Below are 22645 nucleotides of genomic sequence, written 5' to 3' on the forward strand. Positions count from 1 at the left end.
CATTTATTTTAAAAAGCGAGGGAGTGGATTTTATTTTTTTTCAATGATCCTCACAGTGGTCTCCCTGATCCCACCCTCCCCACTCTCTACCCTTGACCTCTGTCCCTGTGTGGTTCACTCCTGACAGGTCCTTGTGGTCAGTCCTTCCTGAGTTAATGCTTCTGGTCTACATGTGTCCTGCACATCTATCTTCCATGCTTTGGAACACTCCTAGAGGGCAAGACTGGTCTCTCTGCGAAGTCTGATGTATTCCATTTCATGGGTTGTTTGGTACTCACCGAAGGTTCAGAGATCTTAGAGCAGGAAGAGACCCTAACAGAGCACCCTGTCCAGCCCCTTTCCACGGGGAGGTAAGGCAGGGGGGTTATCTCAAAAGAAACACCTGGAGGCCAGAGAGGCTGAGGAACTCAGTGAGTGGGGAGGACTGGAACCCAGAAGTTCTGCTTCCTAGGGTGATCTTTGTTTTCACCCCATTTGTCTCTATTAGGAGAGACATTCTCCCTTATTTGTTGTTTTGAAAACCAGAGGAGAAGAGTTATATATCTCTCAAATTGGCTTAGGTGACAAAAGATGCTCGAGCTAGAGAGGCCAAGGTGAGGTTGATGCACCTTTGTGTGTCTTTGTTAGGAACATTTTTAGGTTTAGAAACTGCTTACCCCTGAGGGCGGAGTGTGCTGGGGTGGGAAGGGAATTAAGAGTTGTAGAATGCATCCATGTCCCTCAGTCCTTATCACAACCCTCTAGACAGATGGAATTGCTCCCATCTTACAGATGAGGTAACAGGCTTCGAAAGGTTAAATGACTTCCCCAAGGTCATAAAACTAATAAGAGGTAGGCCTGTTGTCATATTGTGATATAATAAATTTGTCCATTGTTCTGGCAGTAGCTCCTAAAACCTTTGGAATTTCTTAAGTGATAAGAACTGTAGGGGCATCTTTTGTTCCCAGCTCCTGAAATAGCTCTAGAGCACAAAGATGAAATGAGTGTTTTTTGTTATTTATAACAAGTCTCTTTCAACCACACCTGAGTTTACTTTAATGAGGTGATTTTTGGAAAGTCCCTAGATCACTATAAGATGGGGGCTGGTTGCCAGGGGAACCAATCAGGTGATGAGAATTGGAAACCTCAGTTCCACCTCCTGACCTCTGGGGATGGGAGAAGGGCTGGAGATTGACTTAAAAGCTAATGAGGTAGTCAATCAGGTCTATGTAATGAGCCTCCCTAAAAACCCAAAAGGATGGGGTTTGGAGACCTTCTGGGTGGGTGAGCAAGAATGCATCCATATGCTAGGAGGGTGGTGCACCCCAAACTCCATGAGGACAGAAGCTTCTGTGCTAGGGACCCTTCTGGACCTCGCCCTATGTATCTCTTCATCTGGCTATTCATTCGTGTCCTTTGATAGCCTTTGCAATAAATCATTAATCCAGCATGTAAACTGTTTTCCTGAGTTCTGTGAGCTGTTCTAGCAAATGGTCAAAGTTGAGGAGGGGGTTGTGGGAACTTCTGATTTATAATCGATCAGTCAGAAGTAAAGGTAACAACCTGGACTTGTGATTGGCATCTGAAGTGGGGACAGTCTTGTGGGATCTGATGCTATCTCCAGGTGGATAGCATCAGAATTGAGTTAAATTGTAGGACACCTAGCTCGTGTCAGAGAATTACGTGGCATGGGGAAAACCTACATGCATTTGGTGACCAGAAGTGGAGTGTTGTAGAGTAGAGAAAAGTCAAGGAGTGTTTTCCCTTTACAGCTGTGTTATAGGAAGCCAGGGCTGATTCTAAGAACTCATGAGTAAGGAAGACCCCTGCTGAAGACGGGGAGGATAAGTTCCCCAGAGCTGACTGCCACTTTCGGGACAGCTGGGGCTGGGAATGATGGAGAACACGAGCTAAGGCAGAACAGTGCCTGGAACGGGCTGAGAAGAGCTGCAGGGGGCCGGGCATCAGGCCCGCCAGGGCTGCGAGACGCTGCCGATTCTTCCCTCTGGAAAAGAAAGTCTCGCAGGTTGCCTCCCCTTGTTCCTCTGCCCCATCCCAGCTGCAGGGCCCGAGTCTGCAAGCTTTCCCAGGGAGCCTTCCCTAAACCCAAGGGCCCCGCTTTGTCTCTGGTTAGTGTGGAGGAGGTTCATGTGACGAAGAGCCCTCCTCAGGCTTGTTTGAGGTGAGGAGGGTGAGAGTAAAGTGTAAATCACTATATGAATGTGGTTTTTGGCCAAACAGTGTAAACCTGGGAGGTTTGTGGGGGCAAGGGAGGGAAAAGTGCCTCTTGAGAGAGGTCTCCCAGGAGAATATGAGATTAGTTGAGGTTCAGTGAATTCCTTTGTTGCTAACTCGAAAAGCATATTTGAAGGGATAAGCCCCCTCACTTAGAGCAGAGCATCCCAGACTTGTCACCATAGCGACAGTGCTCAAACGGAGGCTTAAAAACCAGAAAACACCAGGTCGGGGGGATTCCTTTGGAGCCGTGATTCTCCAGTAGAGGACTCAGCTATTGTGTGCTCCGGAGGAGAGGGGCAGGGAGCTTGAATAGCTTCCCTTCCTTCCTGTCTCTTGCTGTGGGGCTTTTGTTTTAGTTTTTCTCTCCGGATTGATATCGCCTTTGGAAAATGGTGCCTCCCTGCAAAAGGAACTAGTGTTTATTAAAACCTGTGTCAGAAGCTGGAGACTCTAGCAATGAACTATTCAAAAAAGAAATTAAGAAAACAGTCCCATTTACAGTAGCATCAAAAAGAATAAAATACTTAGGAATAAATTTAAGCAAGGAGGTGAAAGACCTATACTCTGAAAACTATAAGACATCGATGAGGGGCCGGCCCCGTGATCGAGTGGTTAAGTTCACGCGCTCCACTTCAGCGGCCCAGGGTTTCGCTGGTTTGGATCCTGGGCGCAGACACGGCACTGCTCATCAGGCCATGCTGTGGCTGTGTTCCACATACCACAACTAGAGGGACCTACAACTAAAATATACAACTATGTACTGGGGGGATTTGGAGAGAAAAAGCAGAAAAAAAAAGACATTGAAAGAAATGGAAGAAGACACAAATAAATGGAAAGAAATCTTGTGTCCATGGATGGGCAGAATTAATATTGTTAAAATGTCCATACTACCCAATGCCGTCTATAGATTCAGTGCAATCTCTTTCAAAATTCCAATGGCATTTTTCACAGAAATAGGAAAAAAAAATCCTAAAATGTGTGTGGAACAGCAAAAGACCCTAAATAGCCAAAGCAATCTTGATAAAGAAGAACAAAGCTGGAGGCATCACACTTCCGAATTTCAAACCATATTACAGTGGAACGGAATAGAGAGCCCAGAATTAAACCCACACACACAGTCAACTAATATTTGACAAGGTCTCCAAGAATACACGATGGGGAAAGAAGAGTCTCTTTAAAAAATGGTGTTGGGAAAACTGGATATCCACATGCAAAAGAATAAATTGAACCTTATCTTACACCATACATAAAAATCAACTCAAAGTGGATTAAAGACTTAAACATAAGACCTGAAACTTTTAAAACTCCTAGAAGAAAGCATAGGAAAAAAACTGCTTTCCATTGGTCTTGGCAATGAGTTTTTGGCTATGACACCAAAAGCTCAGGTAACAAAATCAAAAATAAACAAGTGGGACTCCATCAAACTAAAAAGCTTTTGCACAACAAAGGAAACCATCAACAAAATGAAAAGACAACCTATGGAATGGGAGAAAATATTTGCAAACCAAGAATCTCGTAAGGGATTAATATCTAAAATATAAAAGGAACTCATACAACTCAATAGCAAAAAACCCACAAATAATCTGATTAAAAAATGAGCAAAGGACCTGAAGAGACATTTTTCCAAAGAAGACGTACAAATGGGCAACAGGTATATGAAAAGGTGCTCCACATCACTAATCATCAGGGAAATGCAAATCAAAACTGATGCGAGCTTGGTAAGCTGAGGAGTTGAAAGAAAGATTTCTTGGACTCTCAAGGTCTGGCAGTAGTGCTCCTTTATTCAGAGAATAGCATGGGGACAGGACCCTTGGGCAGTGAAGAGCTGCAGCATGGGGACAGGACCCGTGGGCAGTGAAGAGTGGCAATGTGTTGAGGGTTAGGGCTAAATTTAAAAGGCATAGGTATGTGAGTTATTTCTTTACAAGACAAAGGAAAGATCATGTAAAAAAAATCATTAAAATAGTATCAGTGCAGGTGGGATCTGGTTATCGGGTGGTCGGGTGGTCTTATAACTTTGGATATGAATCAGGTCCGGACGTCCTGTACTTCCTAGAAGATGATATAGATTGGTATGTAGGCCAGGATGCCTTGCGCTTCTCTCCCTGGGGCAGCCTTGATCCACATCAAAAAACACAGTAAGATATCATCACCTGTTAGGATGGCTATTATCAAAAAGATGAGATAAATGCTGGTGAGGATGTGGAGAAAAAGGAACCTTTGTGTACTGTGGTGGGAATGTAAATTGGTACAGCCACTATGGAAAACAGTATGGAAGTTTCTAAAAAAATTAAAAATAGAACTACCATATGATTCTTCAATTCTACATCTGAGTATTTATCCAAAGGCAGTTAAGTCAGTATCTGGAAGAGATATCTGCATTTCCATGGTCATTGCAGCTTTATTCACAATAGCCAAGATATGGAAACAACCCAAGTGTCGGTTGATGGATGAATGGACAAGGCAAATATGATACACACACACAGGAATAACATTCAACCATAAAAGAAGGAAATACAGCCATTTATGACAACATGGGTGAACCTGGAGGACGTTATGCTAGATGAAATGAGGCAGATAGAGAAAGATGTATACTGCATGATCTCATTTATATGTGGAATCTAAAAAACCCAAACTCATAGGACCAGAGAGTAGAATGGTGTTTGCTGGGGGTGGGGAAATGGGGAAATAATGATCAAAGAGTATGAACTTTCAGTTGTAAGGAGAATAAATTCTGGAGACCTAATGTACAGCCTGGTGACTACAGTTAATAATACTGTATTTTATACTTGAAATTTGCTAAAAGAGTAGATCTTAAATTTTCTCACTACACACACACATAAAACATAACTGTGTGAGGTGATGGATGTGTTAATTAACTTGGTGGCAATCCTTTCACAATGTACACACATGTCTAAAGATTGCATTGTACACCCTGAAAAAAAAGGAAGCTGGAAGTGTCTCTCTTTTTTGGGCGCTTTTTTTCTTGGTATACTGTTATCCTGTCATTCTGGAACTGAACAGAGTTCTCTGAAAGTCAGTCACCTTTCCCCTATGCCAGCTAGATCATGGACCTATTTACCACAGGCCATGCATACTCTTCTCCTTGTCCTTCCCGGTAGCTCAGATGGCCTGGCTGTTCCTTCCTGCCTCACAAGGGAAGGATAAAAGGACCTCACAACCAGGCTAACCTGTGGGATGGGGTCACTTGTCACCAGTCGCTTGGCTTGTCTGACCTCTTTAAATTGAATCCCAATTTGCAAGGACATATTAAGAGACATGGTTGTTCCTTCTAATCTGTCTACTTTCATCTGTCTGACTGATTGTTCCTTCTCATCTTCATGGCTTCCGGTACCGTTGACATCTGTCTGACCTTCTTCAGCTCTGCTCTGACAGTTTCGTTTCTAGACTTGGACCTGTATTGGCTCTTGGACCACTGAGACTTGAGCTGTTGAATTGCTGATAGTGGGGTGGCGAGGGGTTTCTAGATTCTATTCCTCATTCTGGTCCCAGGTTCCTCCCTGGTGGGCCATGTGCCACTCCCACCACGGTACCCCAACACCATTCTCTAAGCCCCACCAGGCCCTCTGTCTTCGCTGTCAGAGTCTGTAGGTCCTACCCTGCCAGAGACAACATGTTGTTTGGCCCAGCAGCACATTGGGAGCCAGCCAAGTCTGTACTAGACATGGTCCTACCTTAGGATGCTTGTGGTCTCGTGATAGAGTGACACTAGAATGTAAGGTCCTCAGTGTGGGGGATTTTGTTCTGTTCATTATGTTTTGTTCATTTGTCCATTTTGTTTTGTTCATTAATGTATCCTCTGTGCTTAGAACAGTGACTGGTATTTAAGTCTTTAATGAAAATGTGCTGGACAAATGAATGAATGGACACAACTTCCACATACAGTGTCGAAAGAGAGAAGTACGCCAATGAATAGGGGAGTTTCAAGGGATGAGATATTAGCAGAGAAAACCAACAAACAAGCTGATGTTTTTTGTTGATGTTGACTATATGATTCTTTGCAATTTGTTGAGACTTGCATTATGGCCTCTTGCAGGTTAGTTTTTGAAATATTTCCTATGTGCTTGAAAAGGATAATGCATATTTTATAATTACTGAGTATAGGGTTCTAGATGTGTCTGTTAGATCAAGCTTTTTTGCCCATTGTAACAAATTTGGGAGCTTTCACACAAATAATTGTGAAATTGAATTAAATTGAGCAGAATTGACCTGATTCTGAGATGCTATATTTAGGTTGCAGTTGCTAGACCCCCATTCCCAAAACCAATGCTGGGGATATCCTCTATGTCTTTATCTCATTCCTGTTATCATTTTGTAGTGATTGTCTTTTCTGATTAGTTATGTTAAAGTCTATTTTGTCTGATATTAATTTTGCTATTCCAACTGTCTTATGGTTAGTTTTTGCCTGATGTATTTTCATATTTTTCCATTCATTTTTTTCAACCTCTTTATGTGTCTTCAACTCATCTTGTAAAAAGCATATAGCTGGGGGGCCAGCCTCGTGGCATAGTGGTTAAGTTTTCACACTCTGCTTCGGTGGCCCAGTGTTCACAGGTTCGGATCCCAGGGGCAGACCTAGCATTGCTTGTCAGGCCATGCTGTGGCAGGCATCCCACATAAAATAGAGGAAGATTGGCACTGATGTTAGCTCACTAGCAATCTTCCTCAAGCAAAAAGACAAGGACTGGCAACAGATGTTAGCTCAGGGCCAGTCTTCCTCACACACACACAAAAAGCATGTAGCTGGTATGTATGTATATTTGTGTGTGTGTGTGTATTTTAACTGGTGAATTTGGTCCATTTATATTTATTGTGATTTCTGATACAGTTGGCGTTTGAGTGACATGAGTGCACAGGAATGGAAGAATTGTTGATGGCCATGATGGGAGACAATTTACTGCAACAGTGTGCTAGAAGATACCTAATAAATGTCAGTTCTCCTTTCCAGCTCCTTCCCCTAGTCTCTGCCTAGTGGACATTTGGAGGATTTATGTTGATTTTGTCTGATTAGCTCTTTGAGTCCAAATGCTGTGTCATCCTGATGTTACTCTCAGCCTCCCTAACCTCCAGAGTTTTGACCTTGCGTGTGACGCATAAAAGAAGTGGGCTGATTGGAGAGGGTTAAAGAGGGAGTGGGTGGAAAGGAAATTGTGGCAGGAGGTGTTGATGACTCATTGAAAACATTCGAGTGGAAAGGAAGGCTAGAAATAGGGTGGTAGCTGGAAAGAGCAGTAGGTCTAATTGTGGGTCTTTTTCAAGAGAGGTTGTCTGGAGGCAGAGAGAAGGGAACTGACAGGTGAATGGTTAGAGATATTACTGTGGCAAGGACTAAATCTATCACTTATCAGCTCTTTAGAGTGGGTAGCGGGGAGAGAGAAGTATACAGAAAGAAATGTTTTCACACGGTGTACTATAGAAAAACATGTCTTTACTGAATCACCAGTGTAAACTACGTAAATACAAGTAATATTATTTTTAAAATGTAGATGACCCTCATACTCCATTACCTGGTTCTTAACAGACATTAGTTAATCTGACTGGATTTTCTTTTCCTACGTTTTAGCACTAGAAAGAACTTTCACTGTCCTCAAGTACATTTCCTGTCTAAAGTAGGAGACTCTTTACAGCATCCCTGACAGATAGCTGTCTAGGACATTTTGAACACTTGTGGTTTTCCAGGAGAGGACTTCTGGATCCCTCAAGAAGCTTGTACCTTTTTTTTAGCAGGGCATCCAGTTTTTTGCATTCTGACTAAAGCAGTTGCTCAGAATCATAAATGGAAACTGAATTTTATCAGATGCTCTTTTTTTTTTTTTTTTTTGCATCTAGTGGAATGAACATGTAATTTTTCTTCTTTAGTTAGTTGATAGGATGAATTGCACTGATTGATTTTCAAATGTTGAACTGTCTTACATTTCTGGGATAAATCCCACATAATAATAATGTGTTATATATATATATGTGTGTATGTATATGAAATTACTGAATTTGATTTGCTAGTATTTTGTTGAGGATTTTTGTGTTTATGTTCATGAGGAGTACTGATCTGTATCTAATTTTCATATCAGGAAATGTTGGTCTCATAAAATTTCTTTAATTCACGTTATCTGTTTTTTCTTGAGTGAGTTTTGGTAGTTTGTGTTTTTCAAGGAATTTGTCTATTTCATTTACGTTGTCAAATCTATGAACAGAGAATCATTCATAATATTTACATATCTTTTTAATGTCTGTAGGATCTGTAGTAATATATCCCCATTTCATTCCTCACAATTATAATTTGTATCTTTATTTTTTCCTGATCAGCCTGACTACAGGCTCATCAATTTTATTGATCTTTTCGAAGAAAAAACTTTTGGTTTCATTGTTCTTCTCTTTTCAATTGCATTGATTTCAGCTTTTGCCTTTATTATTTCCTTCCTTATGATCGATTTGGATTTAATTTGCTCTTCTTTTTCTAGTTTTCTGAAGCAGAGGCTTATATCATTGATTTGAGACTTTGCTTCTTTGCTACTTTAAGGATTTAATGTATAAATTTCCTTCTAATCTTTAGCTGCTTTAGCTACATCCCTCAAAATTCAATACATCATTATTTTCACATCATTCAGTTTGAAATGTTTTCTAATCTTCTGACTTCTTCTGTGATCTATGGGTTATTTGGAAGTGTGTAGTTCAATCTCCTTATATTTAAGGACTTTTTCAAATATCTTCCTATTATTAGCTTATAGTTTAATTTCATTATGATCATAGAATATGTCTATGTGATTTCACTTCTTTTAAATTGATTCAAGTTTGTTTGTTGGCCCTGAATATGGTCTGTCTTGGTCAATGTTTCATGTGCTCTTGAAAAGTATGTGTCTTCTGCCTTGTTGGGTGTAGGGTCAATTCAGTCAAGTTGGTTGGTCTTCAGTGCTTCTATATCCTTACTTATTTTCCATATACTTGTTTTATCAATTACTGAGAGAGGACAATTGAAGTCTCCAACTACAATTGTGGATTTGCCTAGTTCTCCTTTTAGTTCTAAGAGTTTTTGAATAATGTATTTTGGGGTTCTCTTGTTAGATGCATACATATTTGGAAGTGTTATATTTAGTGAATTAATGTTTTCATCATTATGAAATTACTCTCTTTATCCTTGCGAATATTCCTTGTTCTAAAATCTACTTTGTCTGATATTAATATAGCCATTTCACTTTTCTTTTGATTAGTGCTTGCATTTATACCTTTTTTATCCTTTTATTTTTAACCTATCTCAGTCTTTTTCTTTATTTTTATTAAAGTATAATTGATGTACTATATTAGTTTCAGGAGCACAACATATGATTTGACATTTATGTACGTTACAAAATGATCCCTACAAGTCTGGTAAGCATCTGTCATTAAAGTTGTTACGATATTATTGACTAAGTTCCCTATGCTGTACATTACATCCCTGTGACTTATTTTATGACTGAAAGTTTGTATCTCTTAATACACTTCACCTATTTCACCCATCCCGCACTTCTCTCCCTTCTGGCGACCAGCAGTTTGATCTTTGTATCTATGAGTTTGTTTCTGTTTTGTTTTTTAGATTCCATGTGTAAGTGAAATCATATGGTATTTGTCTTTCTCTATCTGACTTATTTCATTTAGCATAATACCCTTTAGGTCCATCCATGTTGTTGCAAATGGCAGGATTTCATTTTATGGCTGAGTAATATTCCATTGTATATATATACACCATATCTTCTTTATCCATTAATCTATTGATGGACACTTAGGTTGCTTTCATATCTTGGCTATTGTAGATAATGCTGCAATGAACATAGGGGTGCACGTATCTTTTCAAATTAGTTTTTGGCTTTTTGGATAAATACCCAGAAGTGGGATTGCTGGATCATATGTTAGTTCTATTTTTAATCTTTTTAGGAACTTCCATACTATTTTCCATAGTGACTGCACATTCGTTCCCACCAACAGTGTATGAGGGTGCCCTTTTCTCCACATCCTCACCAACGCTTATTTGTTGTCTTTTTGATAATAGCCATTCTGACAGGTGTGAGGTGATATCTCATTGTGGTTTTGATTTGCATTTCCCTGATGATTAGTGATGTTGAACATCTTTTCATGTGTCTATTGGCCATTTGTATGTCTTCTTTGGGAAAATGTCTATTCAGGTCCTCTATCTATTTTTCAATCAGATTGGTTTTTTTGATATTGAGTTGTATGAGTTGTTTATATATTTTAGATACTAACCCCTTATCAGATACATCATTTTCAAATATCTTCTCCCATTAAGTAAGTTGCCTTTTCATTTTGTTGATCGTTTCCTTCACTGTGCAAAAACTTTTTAGTTTGGTATCATCCTGTTTGTCTATTTTTGCTTTTGTTGCCTTGCCTGAGGAGACAGATTCAAAAAAATATTGCTAAGACCCATGTCAAAGAGCTTACTTCCTATGTTTTCTTTTAGGAGTTTTATGGTTTCAGGTCTTACATTTAAGTCTTTAATCCAATTTGAGTTTTTTTTTTTTTTATCTGTAGTGTAAGAAAGTTGTGCAGTTTAATTCTTTTGCATATAGCTGTCCAGTTTTCCCAACACCGTTTGTTGAAAAGACTCTCTTTTCCCCATTTTATATTCTTGCATTGTTTGTTGTAGTTTAATTGACCATATAAGCATGGGTTTATTTCTGGACTCTGTTCTGTTCCATTGATTTATGTGTCTGTATTTGTGTCAGTACCATTCAGTTTTGATTATTATAGCTTTGTAGAATAATTTGAAAGACAGAGAACGTGATACCTCCAGCTTTATTCTTCTTTCTAAAGATTGTTTTGGCTATTCAGGGTCTTTTGTGGTTCCATACAAATTTTAGGACTATTTGTTCTAGTTCTGTGAAAAATGCTGTTGGTATTTTGATAAGGATTGCATTGAATCTGTACATTGCTTTAGGTAGTATTAACGTTGTAGCAATATTAATGCTTCCAATCCATGTGCACGGTACCTCTTTCCATTTATTTGTGTTGTCTTCAGTTTCTTTCACCAGTGTCTTATAGTTTTCAGAGTACAGGTCTTTCACCTCCTTGGTTAATTTTTCTCCTAGGTATTTTATTCTTTTTGATGCTATTGATGTATGGGATTGTTTTCCTAATTTCTTTTTCTCATTGTTCATTATTAGTGTATAGAAATGCAACAGATTTCTATATATTGATTTTGTATCCTGCAACTTTACTAAATTTATTTACTGGTTCTAATATCTTTTTGGTGGAGTCTTTAGGGTTTTCTATATATGGTATTATGTCATTTGCAAATAGTGACAGTTTTACTTCTTCCCTTCCAATTTGGATGCCTCTTACTTCTTTTTCTTGTCTGATTGCTGTGACTAGGACTTCCAATACTATGTTGAATAAAAGTGGCAGGAGTGGGCATCCTTGTCTTGTTTTTGATCTTAGAGGGAATGCTTTCAGTTTTTTACTGTTAAGTGTGATGTTAGCTGTGGGTTTGTCAAATGTGGCCTTTATTATATTGAAGTATGTTCCATTGATACTTTGTTGAGAATTTTTATCATAAATGGATGTTGGATTTTGTCAAATGCTTTTTCTGTATCTATTGGGATGATCATATGATTTTTAACCTTCCTTTTGTTAAAATGGTGTATCTTGTTGATTGGTTTGTGGATATTGAACCATCCTTGCATCCCAAGGATAAGTCCCACTTGATCATGATGTATGATCCATTTTTAACATATTGTTGAGTTGGTTTGCTAATGTTTTGTTGAGAATTTTTCCATCTATGTTCATCAGGGATATTGGCCTGTAATTTTCTTTTTTTGTAGTGTCTTTGTCTGGTTTTGGTATCAGAGTAATGCTGACCTCATAGAGTGAGTTTGAAAGCATTCCTTCCTCTTCAATTTTTTGGAGTAGTTTGGGAAGAATAGGGACTAACTCTTCTTTAAATGTTTGATAGAATTCACATGTGAAGCTCTATGGTCCTGGACTTTGTTTGTTGGGTGTTTTTAAGTTGCTGATTCAGTTTCATTACTAGTAAGCAGTTTGTTCAGATTTTCTATTTCTTCCTGATTCAGTCTTGGAAGATTGTATGTTTCTAGGAATTCATCCATTTCAAATTTGCTGGCTTGTGTATAATTATTCATAGTAATCTCTTACCATCCTTTGTATTTCTGTGGTGTCAGTTGTAGCATCTCCTCTTTCATTTCTAATTTATTTTATTTGGGCATTCTCTCTTTTTTCTTGATGAGTCTGGCTAAATGTTTATCAATTCTATTTCTCTTTTCAAAGAACCAGCTCTTAGTTTCATTGATCTTTTAAATTATTTTTTTTAGTCTTTTTAAGTTATTTCATTTATTTCCACTCTGATCTTTATTATTTCTTTCCTTCTACTAACTTTGGGCTTTGTTTGTTCTTGTTATTCTAGTTTCTTTAGGCATAAGGTTAGATTGTTTATTTGAGATTTTTCTTGTTTCCTAAGGTAGGCCTGTATTTCTAGAAACTTCCCTCTTAGAACGTTTACTCTGTCCCCTAGATTTTGGAATGTGTTTCCGTTTTCATTTGTCTCAAGATATTTCTGATTTCCTCTTTGATTTCTTCATTGACCCATTGGTTGTTTAGCCGCCATACATTTGTGTTTTTTCCAGTTTGCTTCTTGTAATGAATTTCTAGTTTCATAGCCTTGTGGTCAGAAAATATCCTTGATAAGATTTCAGTCTTTTCAAATTTATTGAGACTTGTTTTGTGACCTAACATGTGATCTATCCTGGAGAATGTTGCATGTGCACATGAAAAGAATGTGCATTCTGCTGTTTGGGGATGGAATGTTCTATATGTGTCTGTTTAGTCCATCTGGTCTAAAGTGTTTAAGGCCAGTGTTTTCTTGTTGATTTTCTGTCTGGATGATCTATTCACTGATGTAGGTGGGGTGTTAATAGTAGGGTCCCCTGCTATTGTTTTGTAACTGTCAATTTATCCTTTAATGTATGTTATTATTGCTTTATATATTTAGGTGCCCCTATGTTGAGTGCATAGATATTTACAAGTGTTATATCCTCTTGTTAGATCAATCCCTTTGTAATTGTGTAGTGTCCTTTGTCTCCTGTTACAGTCTTTGTTTTAAAGCCTGTTTTTTCTGGTATAAGCATTGCTACCCCAGCTTTCTTTTTGTTTCCATTTGCATGGACTATCTTTTTCCATGCCTTCACTTTCTGTCTTTAAATCTGAAGTGAGTCTCTTTTAGGCAGCATATATATGGGTCTTGTTTTTTTAATCCATTCAGCCACCCTATGTCTTTTGATTGGAGCATGTAGTCCATTTATATTAAAAGTAATTATTGATAGGTATGTACTTATTGCCACTTTGTTCATTGTTTTCTGGTTGTTTTTGTAGTTCTTATCTATTCTTTTCTTCTTGTCTTGCTCTCTCCCCATGTGATTTGGTGACTTTCTTTAGTGTTGTGTTTATATTCCTTTCTTTTTGTTTTTTCTGTGCCTATTGTAGGTTTGTGTTTGTGGTTCCCATGAGGTTCATATATAACAACCTATTATATAGCAGTCTATTTTAAGTTGATTGTTGCTTAAGTTTGAGCATGTTCTAAAAGCACTACATTTTTACTTCTCCCCCCATGTTTTGTTTTTGACGTCGTTTTATATTTTTTTTGTTTTGTGTATCCCTTAACTAATTATTGTAGATGTTGGTGATTTTACTACTTTTGTCTTTTAACCTTCAAACTATATAGATGGTTGATCCACTACTTTTACTATATGTCTGCCATTTCCAGTGAATTTTTTTCTTTCATAATTTTCATGTTTCCAGTTATGGCCTTTTCTTTTGTGTCTAAAAAAGTCCCGTTAATATTTCTTATGAGGCAGCTTTAGTGGTGATAAACTTCTTAGGTTTTGCTTGTCTGAGAAACTCTTTATGTCTTCTTCAATTCTGAGTGATAACCTTGTTGGACAGAGTATTCTTGGCTATAAATTTTTTCTGTTTAGCACTTTGACTATATCATGCCACTCCCTTATGGCCTGTAAGGTTTCTGCTGAAAAATTAGCTGATAGTCTTATGGAGATTCCCTTGTACAAGACCAGCTGTTTTTCTCTTGCTGCTTTTAAGATTCTCTCTTTATCTTTATCTTTTGACGTTTTAATTATAATGTGTCTTGGTGTGGGTCTTTTTGGGTTCATCTTATTTGGAACTCTCTGTGCTTCCTGGACTTGGATGTCTGTTTCCTTCACCAGGGTGGGAAAGTTTTCAGCCATTATTTCTTCAGATACATTTTCTATCCTTTTCTCCCTCTCTTCTCCTTCTGGGACCCTTGTAATGTGAATGTTAGTATGCTTGATGTTGTCCCAGAGGTCCCTTAAGCTATCCTCATTTTTTAAAATTCATTTTCTTTTTTCTGTTCCCTTTGGGTGTTTTTCACTACCCTGTCTTCCAGGTTACTGATCTATTCTTCTGTGTCATCTAATCTGATGTTGATTCCCTCTAGTATATTTTTTGTTTAAGTTATTGTATTCTTCAGCTCTGATTGGTTCTTTTTTAGATTTTCTGTCTCTTTGTTGAAGTTCTCACTGTGTTCATCCATTCTTCTCTCAAGTTCAGTGAACATCTTTATGACTATTACTTTGAACTCTATCTGGTAGATTGCTTATTCCATTTTCTTTAGTTCTTTTTCTGAGGTTTTTGTATTGTTCTTCCATTTTGGACGTATTCCTCAGTCTCCTCATTTTGCCTTACTCTGTGTTTGTCCCTATGTATTAGGTAGGTCAGCTATGTCTACCAGTCTTGAAGGGGTGGGCTTATGTAGAAGGTGTCCTGTGGGGCCTAGTAGTGCAGTCCCCCCAGTCACCAGAGCCAGGTGCTTCAGGTCCCCTGTGCTGGCTGTGTGTGGTCTCCTGTTGTGCCTGGGCCATGATTGCCATGGGTGTGCTGATGTGTGGGGTGGTCCCCCAGGGCGGGAGCTGCTTTGGAGGGGTTCTGGTGCTGGCCAGGGCTGCTAACTGGGTGGAGTGGGGCAGGAGCCACTTTGGAGGGATGTTAGCTGGGGCAGGTCCACAAGGGAACACCGGGGCTAGGTGGGCAGTGCTAGCAAAGTAGATGGAGAGTGTAAGAAATGGCACCCTCCAGGGCTGGGCCAGCTAGGTAGAAAGAGAGGAAAAGAAATGGTGTCCACCAGCAGTTCCATCCCTTGAATAAATTCCAACAGATCCCTGCCCCTCCCGCACACATCCTAAAACTAGTTAATGAATCCCCTTCATGTATAACCCAGGCAGTATTCAAACTACTGCTTCTGTGCTGGGACTTGAAGCATGTGAGTTCATGTGCATGCCCTTAAAGGTGTCTCAGTTTCCTACAGTCCTCTGGCCCTCCTGGACATAAGCCCCACTGGTTTTCAAAGCTAGATGTTGTGGATCTCATCTTCCCCATGCATGTCCCCTGGGCTGGGGAGTCCAATGTGGGGCTTAGGCCACTTGCACATCTGAGAGGACATCTGCAATTGTGATGTCCCTCCTCCTGTGAATTGCTGTGCTGGGGGCGTGGGACCTGAGTAGACTGTGTCTCCGCCCCTCCTACCTGTCTTGATGTGGCTCTTTCTTTATATCCTTAGTTGTGGGAAATCTGTTCTGCTAGTCCTTTAGGTCATGCTCAGCGATAGTTGTTCTATATGTGGTTGTAGTTTTGGTGTGTCCTTGGGAGGAGGTGAGCTAAGAATCTTCTTACTTTGCCATCTTGGTCTAACTCCCTCTGTCTTTATATTTAAAGTAGACTTTTTGTAGACAGCGTGTAATTGGGTCTTACTTTTTTATGCACTCTGACAGTCTTTAATTGATGTGTTTAGACCGTTTACATTTAATGTAATTATTGTTATGGTTGGATTAAAAATCTACCATCTAGATGCTTTATTTGTTTCATCTCTTCTTTGTTCCTTTTATCCTCTTTTGATGCTTACCTTTGTATTAATTGAGAGTTTTTATTATTTTTTTATCACCATGATTGGCTTATTATATTTATTTATTTTAAAAAATTTCAGTGTTTACTCTAGTGTTTACAACATGTGTCTTTAATCATAGTCTACCTTCAAATAATATTGTACCACTTCATGTGTAGTATAGAAACCTTAGAACATTATACTCCAAGTCCTTCTCTCCCAACTTTTGTACTATTGTTGTCATACATTTTTCTTTCATGTATCCTATAAACCCATAGTACATTACTACTATTTTTACTTTAAACAGTTATTGTTAGAACAATTAAAAAAATTTTTATGTCTTTCATACTTACCTATATTTTTTAAAGTTTTTCCTGAAGAAGATTAGCCCTGAGTTGCCATCTGTTGCCAATCTGCCTCCCTTTTTTTCTGCTTGAGGAAGATTAGCCCTGAGCTAACGTCCATGCCACTCTTCCTCCATTTATACGTGGGTTGCCCCACTAGCATGGCTGATGAGTGGTGTAGGTCCATGCCTGGGATCTGAACCCGCAAACCTGGGCTGCTGGAATGGAGCATGCCAAACTTAACCAATATGCTACGGGGCTGGCCCCTATACTTACCTTTATTTTAACCATTTCTAGAGATCTTAGTTTATTTAGATCCAGGTTCTGTCTGGTATATGCCTTCTCCCTGAAGAACTTCTTTTAACAATTCTTGTAGTACAAGTCTGCTGATAATGAATTCGCTCAGGTTCTCATCTATTTAAAAAAATTGTTCTTTCTCCTTTATTTTTGTGAGTTATTTTTATGGGCATAGATTCTGAGTTGACAGGTGTTTTCTCTTTCAATACTTTTAAGAAGTCATTTTGTTGTTTTCTGGTTTGTGTTGTTTCAGATGAGAAGAGTGCTTGAATCCTTACCTTTCTCCTCGTTTATTTAATATGTTTCTCCCTCTCCCTTTGATGGCCTTTAAGATTTTCTCTTTGTCTTTGATTTCAGCAGTTTGAATATGACATGTCTAGGTGTGTTCGATTTTTGTTTGGTTTGGTTTTGTATTTATATTGCTTGGAATTCTCTGAACTTCTTGGATCTGTGATTTGATATATTTCAGTATTTTTGGAGAATTCTTGGCTGTTATTCCTTCACATATTTCTTCAGCTCCATTCTCTATTTCTTCTTTTTCTAGGATTCCAATTACACATGTATTAGACCATTTGATACTGACCCGCGGCTCCCAGATGCTTGGTTCTCTGCCTCCCCTCCACCACTCTTTTATTTCTTTGTGTTTCTATTTGGATAATTTCTCTTGACCTATTTTCAAGATCCCTGATTTTGTTTCCTCAGTTGTGTTGAGTCTGCTGAGGAGCCTGTGGAAGCATCCTTCATCCACAGAAAAGAGAAGGAAATTGGTGGTTGGCTAGTGCTGGGGTAACGTGGAGGATTTGGGGTAGTGACTACAAATGAGCACAAGGTTTCTTTTTGGGGTAGTGAAAATGTTCTAAAATGCATTGAGATGATGGCTGCAGAACTCTGACTATACTAAAAAACCATTGAATTGTACACTTTAAATTACAGGGTGTTTTACATGGGTGAATTACATGATATGTGACTTATATCTCGATAAAGCTGTTCTTAAAAAGAAACCTTCATGCCTTAGGTTCAGAGGCTACATTGATTGATCAGGGAGAGACAAGAAATCTTACTGATAGTGTTGAAGGATAGACAGAACAAAAAATAATTCTGAGGGAAATGTTGCTGTAACTGAAGCTGGTAGAAGGATAGAGAACATTTATTATTTTACTGTTGTGTATCTGATTCTAAGTGTTGGAAACTGTACTAAATGTTCTTAACTAGTTCATGTCTTTATCTTTTCATATGTTTTATTAGTTCCTATAGGTAAAATGTGGTTTATGGTTATTAGTCTTATAGATAAAACAGTTCCAAGTCCTCTCATTGCTTTGAGTTCTCTCCAGTGTTCAAGCTCCCTTCTACTGTGTGCTCTGGGATGCCTGACCCACGAGGTGCTAGTGTTACTGGCAGACTTTAATGACCTGAGAGTCTTCTGTTATAAAACAATATATGAGTAGGGCCTGGGAGAGTTCTCTCAAACGAGAATTTCAGGACAGTTTGCCTACATGGGATTCTCTAAGAAATCCACGAGAATCTCATGATAGCCCAGCAGATGCTCCTTCTCTGTGGAGAAGACACATGTGCCCCTGGGGTGTTGTATGTCTGCAGACACTCAGAAGTCTTTTAGATGGTTCTTGATGTTTCTAATATAGAATAATTCCCAAAATTTACTAAGTGAAAAAAGCAGGGTATAGAACAGCATTTGTAATATGCTATAATTTGTATTTAAGACAAAATGGGGACAAAAACATATGTGTATTTCAGGGGCTGGCCTGGTGGCATAGTTTGCATGCTCCACTTGGGTGGCCTGGGGTTCGTGGGTTTGGATCTCGGGTGTGGACCCACACAGAACTCATCAACCCATGCGGTGGAGGTGTCCCTTGTACAAAATAGAGGAAGACTGGCACAGATGTTTAGCTCAGCGACAATCTTCCGCAAGTAAAAAGAAGAAGATTGGCAGCAGATGTTAGCTCAGGGCCAATCATCCTCACCAAAAAACAAACAAACAAACATGTGTATTTTTATAGCTTATCCCTAGGAGACACTGAGGACCTGGCTGACTCTGCGGAAGGAGTAGGAGCTGGGTAACGAGGAACGGGGTGAAAGAGATTTTACTGCACACTCTTTTGTATCTTTTGAATTTTGAACCATATAAATGTATTGGCTATTCAAAGAGAAATACGAGTTAAATTAAAAACAAAATCCTTCTAGGATGGTTAACCAAACTTGAGACTTAGATTGGCCCCTGATAATTTCCTCTTTGCCCCCATTTTTTTCTTAGGTCTTCCTTCTTCGGGCCCTCCACCTCTAATCATTTGCCTGCAACAGACAGGTTGCGAGATCCCCCTCCCTCTCAGAATCCAGTAGAAACTCTTCAGAGGGGTGGGCAGCATTTCTAGAGTATCTCTTGTGGCTGCTTGCCATATTTATCCCCAAACCTTCTCAAACTGGCACCTCCATCAGGCTTACCTGGAGGGCTTGTTGAAACACAGGTTACTGGGTCCCCCTTCAGAGTGTCTATTCAGCAGATCTGGATAGTTCTAGCAAGCGCCCAGGTGATGTTAGCGGGCACCACAGTTTGAGAACCACTGCTCTAGGTGAAAATAGTTTCTCCTGTGATGTGTTGACGTGCAGGTTTGGTGTTCCAGTTTTGTCCTCATTTAGACATATGAAGAAATAAAAACAGGAGAAGCCCGTCCCTTTCCATGGGCATTCCCGTAGCTCACCATTGTCCATCTCTCTGTCCAGCCAACAGTACCCATCAGGTTCTGTCCCCTTCATAAGATGGTATGCATGTCACCACCAGCAGGACTGAGATATCAGAAGCCTGACATCCCCCTTCATGTGTACTCCCCAGAGCAGACATTCTTTCTGTCACTGCTGTCAACTCCCTATGAAGACTTAATTGGGATTTAAGAGCAGGCATTACAACTGTCATGCTAATTGCTGATTCCCCTTCCAGTGTTTCTCAGCAGGGGCACTGTTAGCATTTTAGATGAGACAGTTCTTTATAATGAGCATTCTGTTTAATATAGAATATTCAGCATCCTTGTCCTCTTCCCCATATCCTCAAGCATTACGGCAAGCAATAATCCCACCACAATCCCAGTGCTCCCCCTCCTCAAACCTTCTCCTTCCCCACTTCCCGCAGAGCGGGTGGTATGGTGCCCTGAGAACCACTGTGTCTTGTAATAAGCTACCAGACCCCTGCCCAAACCACATTACCTTAGCTCCCTGCAAAAATCTGAAGTCATGTTTTAATATTTTCCTTGCTTTCATTAAATGTTCATGTTAAAAAGTGGCCAAATGGTGAGTATTTCTTTCTGAAACACTATGGGTGGAATTGCCCATCATGATGTTCAGTCTCCTCTCTGTAGAGATTAGCAGTGGAGGGCCCTGTTCCCCGATGAAGTGCCTTTACATCCTTGCCCGGCAAGGAGACTTATAGCACTCATCCTGTTCCCTTTTTATGCCATGCATGTTAGGGAACTGAGGAATAGATGTAATGCTTGATAAGGTTGCACATTAGCTTAGAAAACCATTTTGCATGTATTATCAGCTTTTATACAGTCTTAGTTTTTAAATAATCAGTAGGTTAATTTTGCATTTTTAAAAATTTTTGTTTTTAAATTATTTTTATTTTTTTGCTGAGAAAGATCTGGCCTGAGCTAACATCCAATGCCAATCTTCCTCTTTTTGCTTCAGGAAGATTAGCCCTGCCCTAACATCCGTGCCAGTCTTCCTCTGTTTTGTATGTGGGGTGCCGCCACAACATGGTGACGAGTAGTGTAGGTCTGCGCCTGGGAACGGTATCCCTGAACCCAGGCTGGTGAAGCAGAGTGCACCAAACTTAACCACTATGCCACCAGGCCGGCCCCTAATGTTGCGTTTTCTTGTGAGTGACTTCAGGTGCTTTTAGAAGCAGTCCTTGGGAAACATTGAGTTGTGAAAGGATTGTAGCCAGGAATGGCCTAATCCGCCAGGCAAAAGGATGGGCACGGCAGAGCACACAGGGCCTCGGGTGGGCACAGGACAGGTCACGGGCCTCAGACACAGGACGAGCAGCAGGCGAGGAGGCTCGTCTTGCGGGCAGCAAGTGGAAGGGTGGCTGGTGAGGATAAGGCCAGGTGTGCTCAAGCTGGAGGTGGAGTCAGGGTCAAAGAATCAAGAGCCACAGGTATCCCTGAGTCCTCACCAAGGTGGAGAATCCTTGAGGAGAGTGACAGCAGATGGACCGAGCTTGCTGGGTAGAGAGAAGTTCTGCTGGGATTGGCTGCCTTAACTGGTGAGAGACGCAGAAACCGTTACTTACAGGAACACCATCCTGCTTTGCTCCCACTTTGTCCTGTGGCCTGATTACCAGGAGCAGTGGGTGCAGACAGGCTGGCACTCTTGGGATCAGCTTTCTGCTGAAGCTACCTGTTCCGGTGGAAAACAACATCTAACATCCACCACCTCCCAGCCCTCCTCTGAGGGCCCAGTCCTCACAAGGTGTGTTGGGAGGGGGGGGGCACCCCCCCAGATGGAAGGTGTCCACCCTCTGGATCTCCTGTGTCATTTAAGGGATTGTATGAGGACCTTTCAGTGTGAAGGTCTCTACTGAAATTCTTTGAGAGAGCTTGATTTCCTTTGGGTTTACAAACTATCCTTTACAAATTAACACACCTCCTGGAAGGAGAGCTCACAAAGGCTCAGAGACAAATCATTTGCACCTTTGAGAGAATGGAGTTACTGCCTACCGTAGGCGTTGTTTGCCTCCTAATAAATACATGAAATTTGCTGCTGGAGGGAGATAGAAGTTTCTGCATGGAGGAGGAAGGGTGAATTCAGGAGCTTGGGCTGAGCTGAGGGGTGGCCCCTGTGGGCCCCCTCAGTGTGGGTTCTAGGGGGCAGGGGATGTGAGCTGGGCCCTGGGACGGTGAGGGAGGGTCGCTCATTTCTGAGGACAGTCCTCTCCCGGGTGTGGGTAGTTTCTTCTGCCCTGCCTGCTCCTCCTTCTCCTGGCCGTGTCACCGAAGCCCAGCCCCTGGTTGCCCAGGAGCCAGCTTCCCCCAAAGGCCCCAGCAGCCACCTACCTGCACTGCCTCTCTCCCGCAGGGAGACGGCTGCTGTGACTTTCCTCCCTCAGCCCTGCCAGCGCCTCTTCCCAGACCCTGTGACCTCCCCCCAGCTCCAGCCTCCTTGGTTCTCCCACGTCTGTCCTCTGTCGGGGAAGGAAGCACCTTGTTCTGGTTCTCTTTGTAACTACAGTTTCCTGAACTCTAAACCCATCACCGCCCCTCCCCCCCCGACACACAATAATAATAAAAGCAACTATTGTCATCTTTGGGAGGTTTCCATGTTTCCACACAGCCTCAGTGAGTGGCATTCTCCTCCCAGCCGCTCCCACTCCCTCTTGCACGTCTGTCCCTGACTTGGCTTTCCTGTCCTTTCCTGTCCTGGCATTGGCCAGGTGGCTCCCAAATTGGCTGCCTCTGCTGCAGTTCAGAACAACTTCAAGAGCTCCCCGGTGGAGGGCCCCCCTGAGCCCACAGGGAGGCTGACCTCCAGGACGTCTTTCCTCATCCTCCAAGCCCAGTTGCCACAACAAACAGCGCAGGAGGCGTTGGTGGGTGGGCAGAGTGTAAACTCTGCTGCTGTCCATTCTTCCTCCGTCTGCCCTGAGGAGGCTGCAGAGAGGTGAACTGTGTGTCTTCCTGGGTGGCTGGGAGAGACTGGTGCGCCCGAGGTGAGATGACACCTGGCTGGGTGCCCAGACAGGCGGGGGTGAAGTCAGCATGCTTTAGCGTTCACTGCTGACCTTGGTGTCGCTGGTCAGAATTCTAGAACTGGTGAAGTGGAGGAGCCAGCCAGGAAATAAGATTCGTTA

General features: G+C 40.9%; 1 protein-coding gene across 8 annotated transcripts in view; it reads left to right on the forward strand.

Moving 5' to 3' along the window:
• MYLK (myosin light chain kinase) overlaps nt 1-22645 on the forward strand; it is a 258792-nt gene that overhangs the window by 31965 nt on the left and 204182 nt on the right. For 2 of the 8 annotated variants that reach the window (XM_070583724.1, XM_070583736.1), the window contains exon 1: nt 22365-22504. The exons of the other annotated variants lie outside the window; for them this stretch is intronic. The gene's annotated coding sequence lies outside the window, so the exon portion shown is untranslated. Of the gene's footprint in view, nt 1-22364; nt 22505-22645 lie in introns of those variants that run through there. 8 annotated transcript variants of the gene reach the window in all.

This window comes from Equus przewalskii, chromosome 18 (genome assembly GCF_037783145.1).
Source record: "Equus przewalskii isolate Varuska chromosome 18, EquPr2, whole genome shotgun sequence".
NCBI classification, from domain to species: domain Eukaryota; kingdom Metazoa; phylum Chordata; class Mammalia; order Perissodactyla; family Equidae; genus Equus; species Equus przewalskii.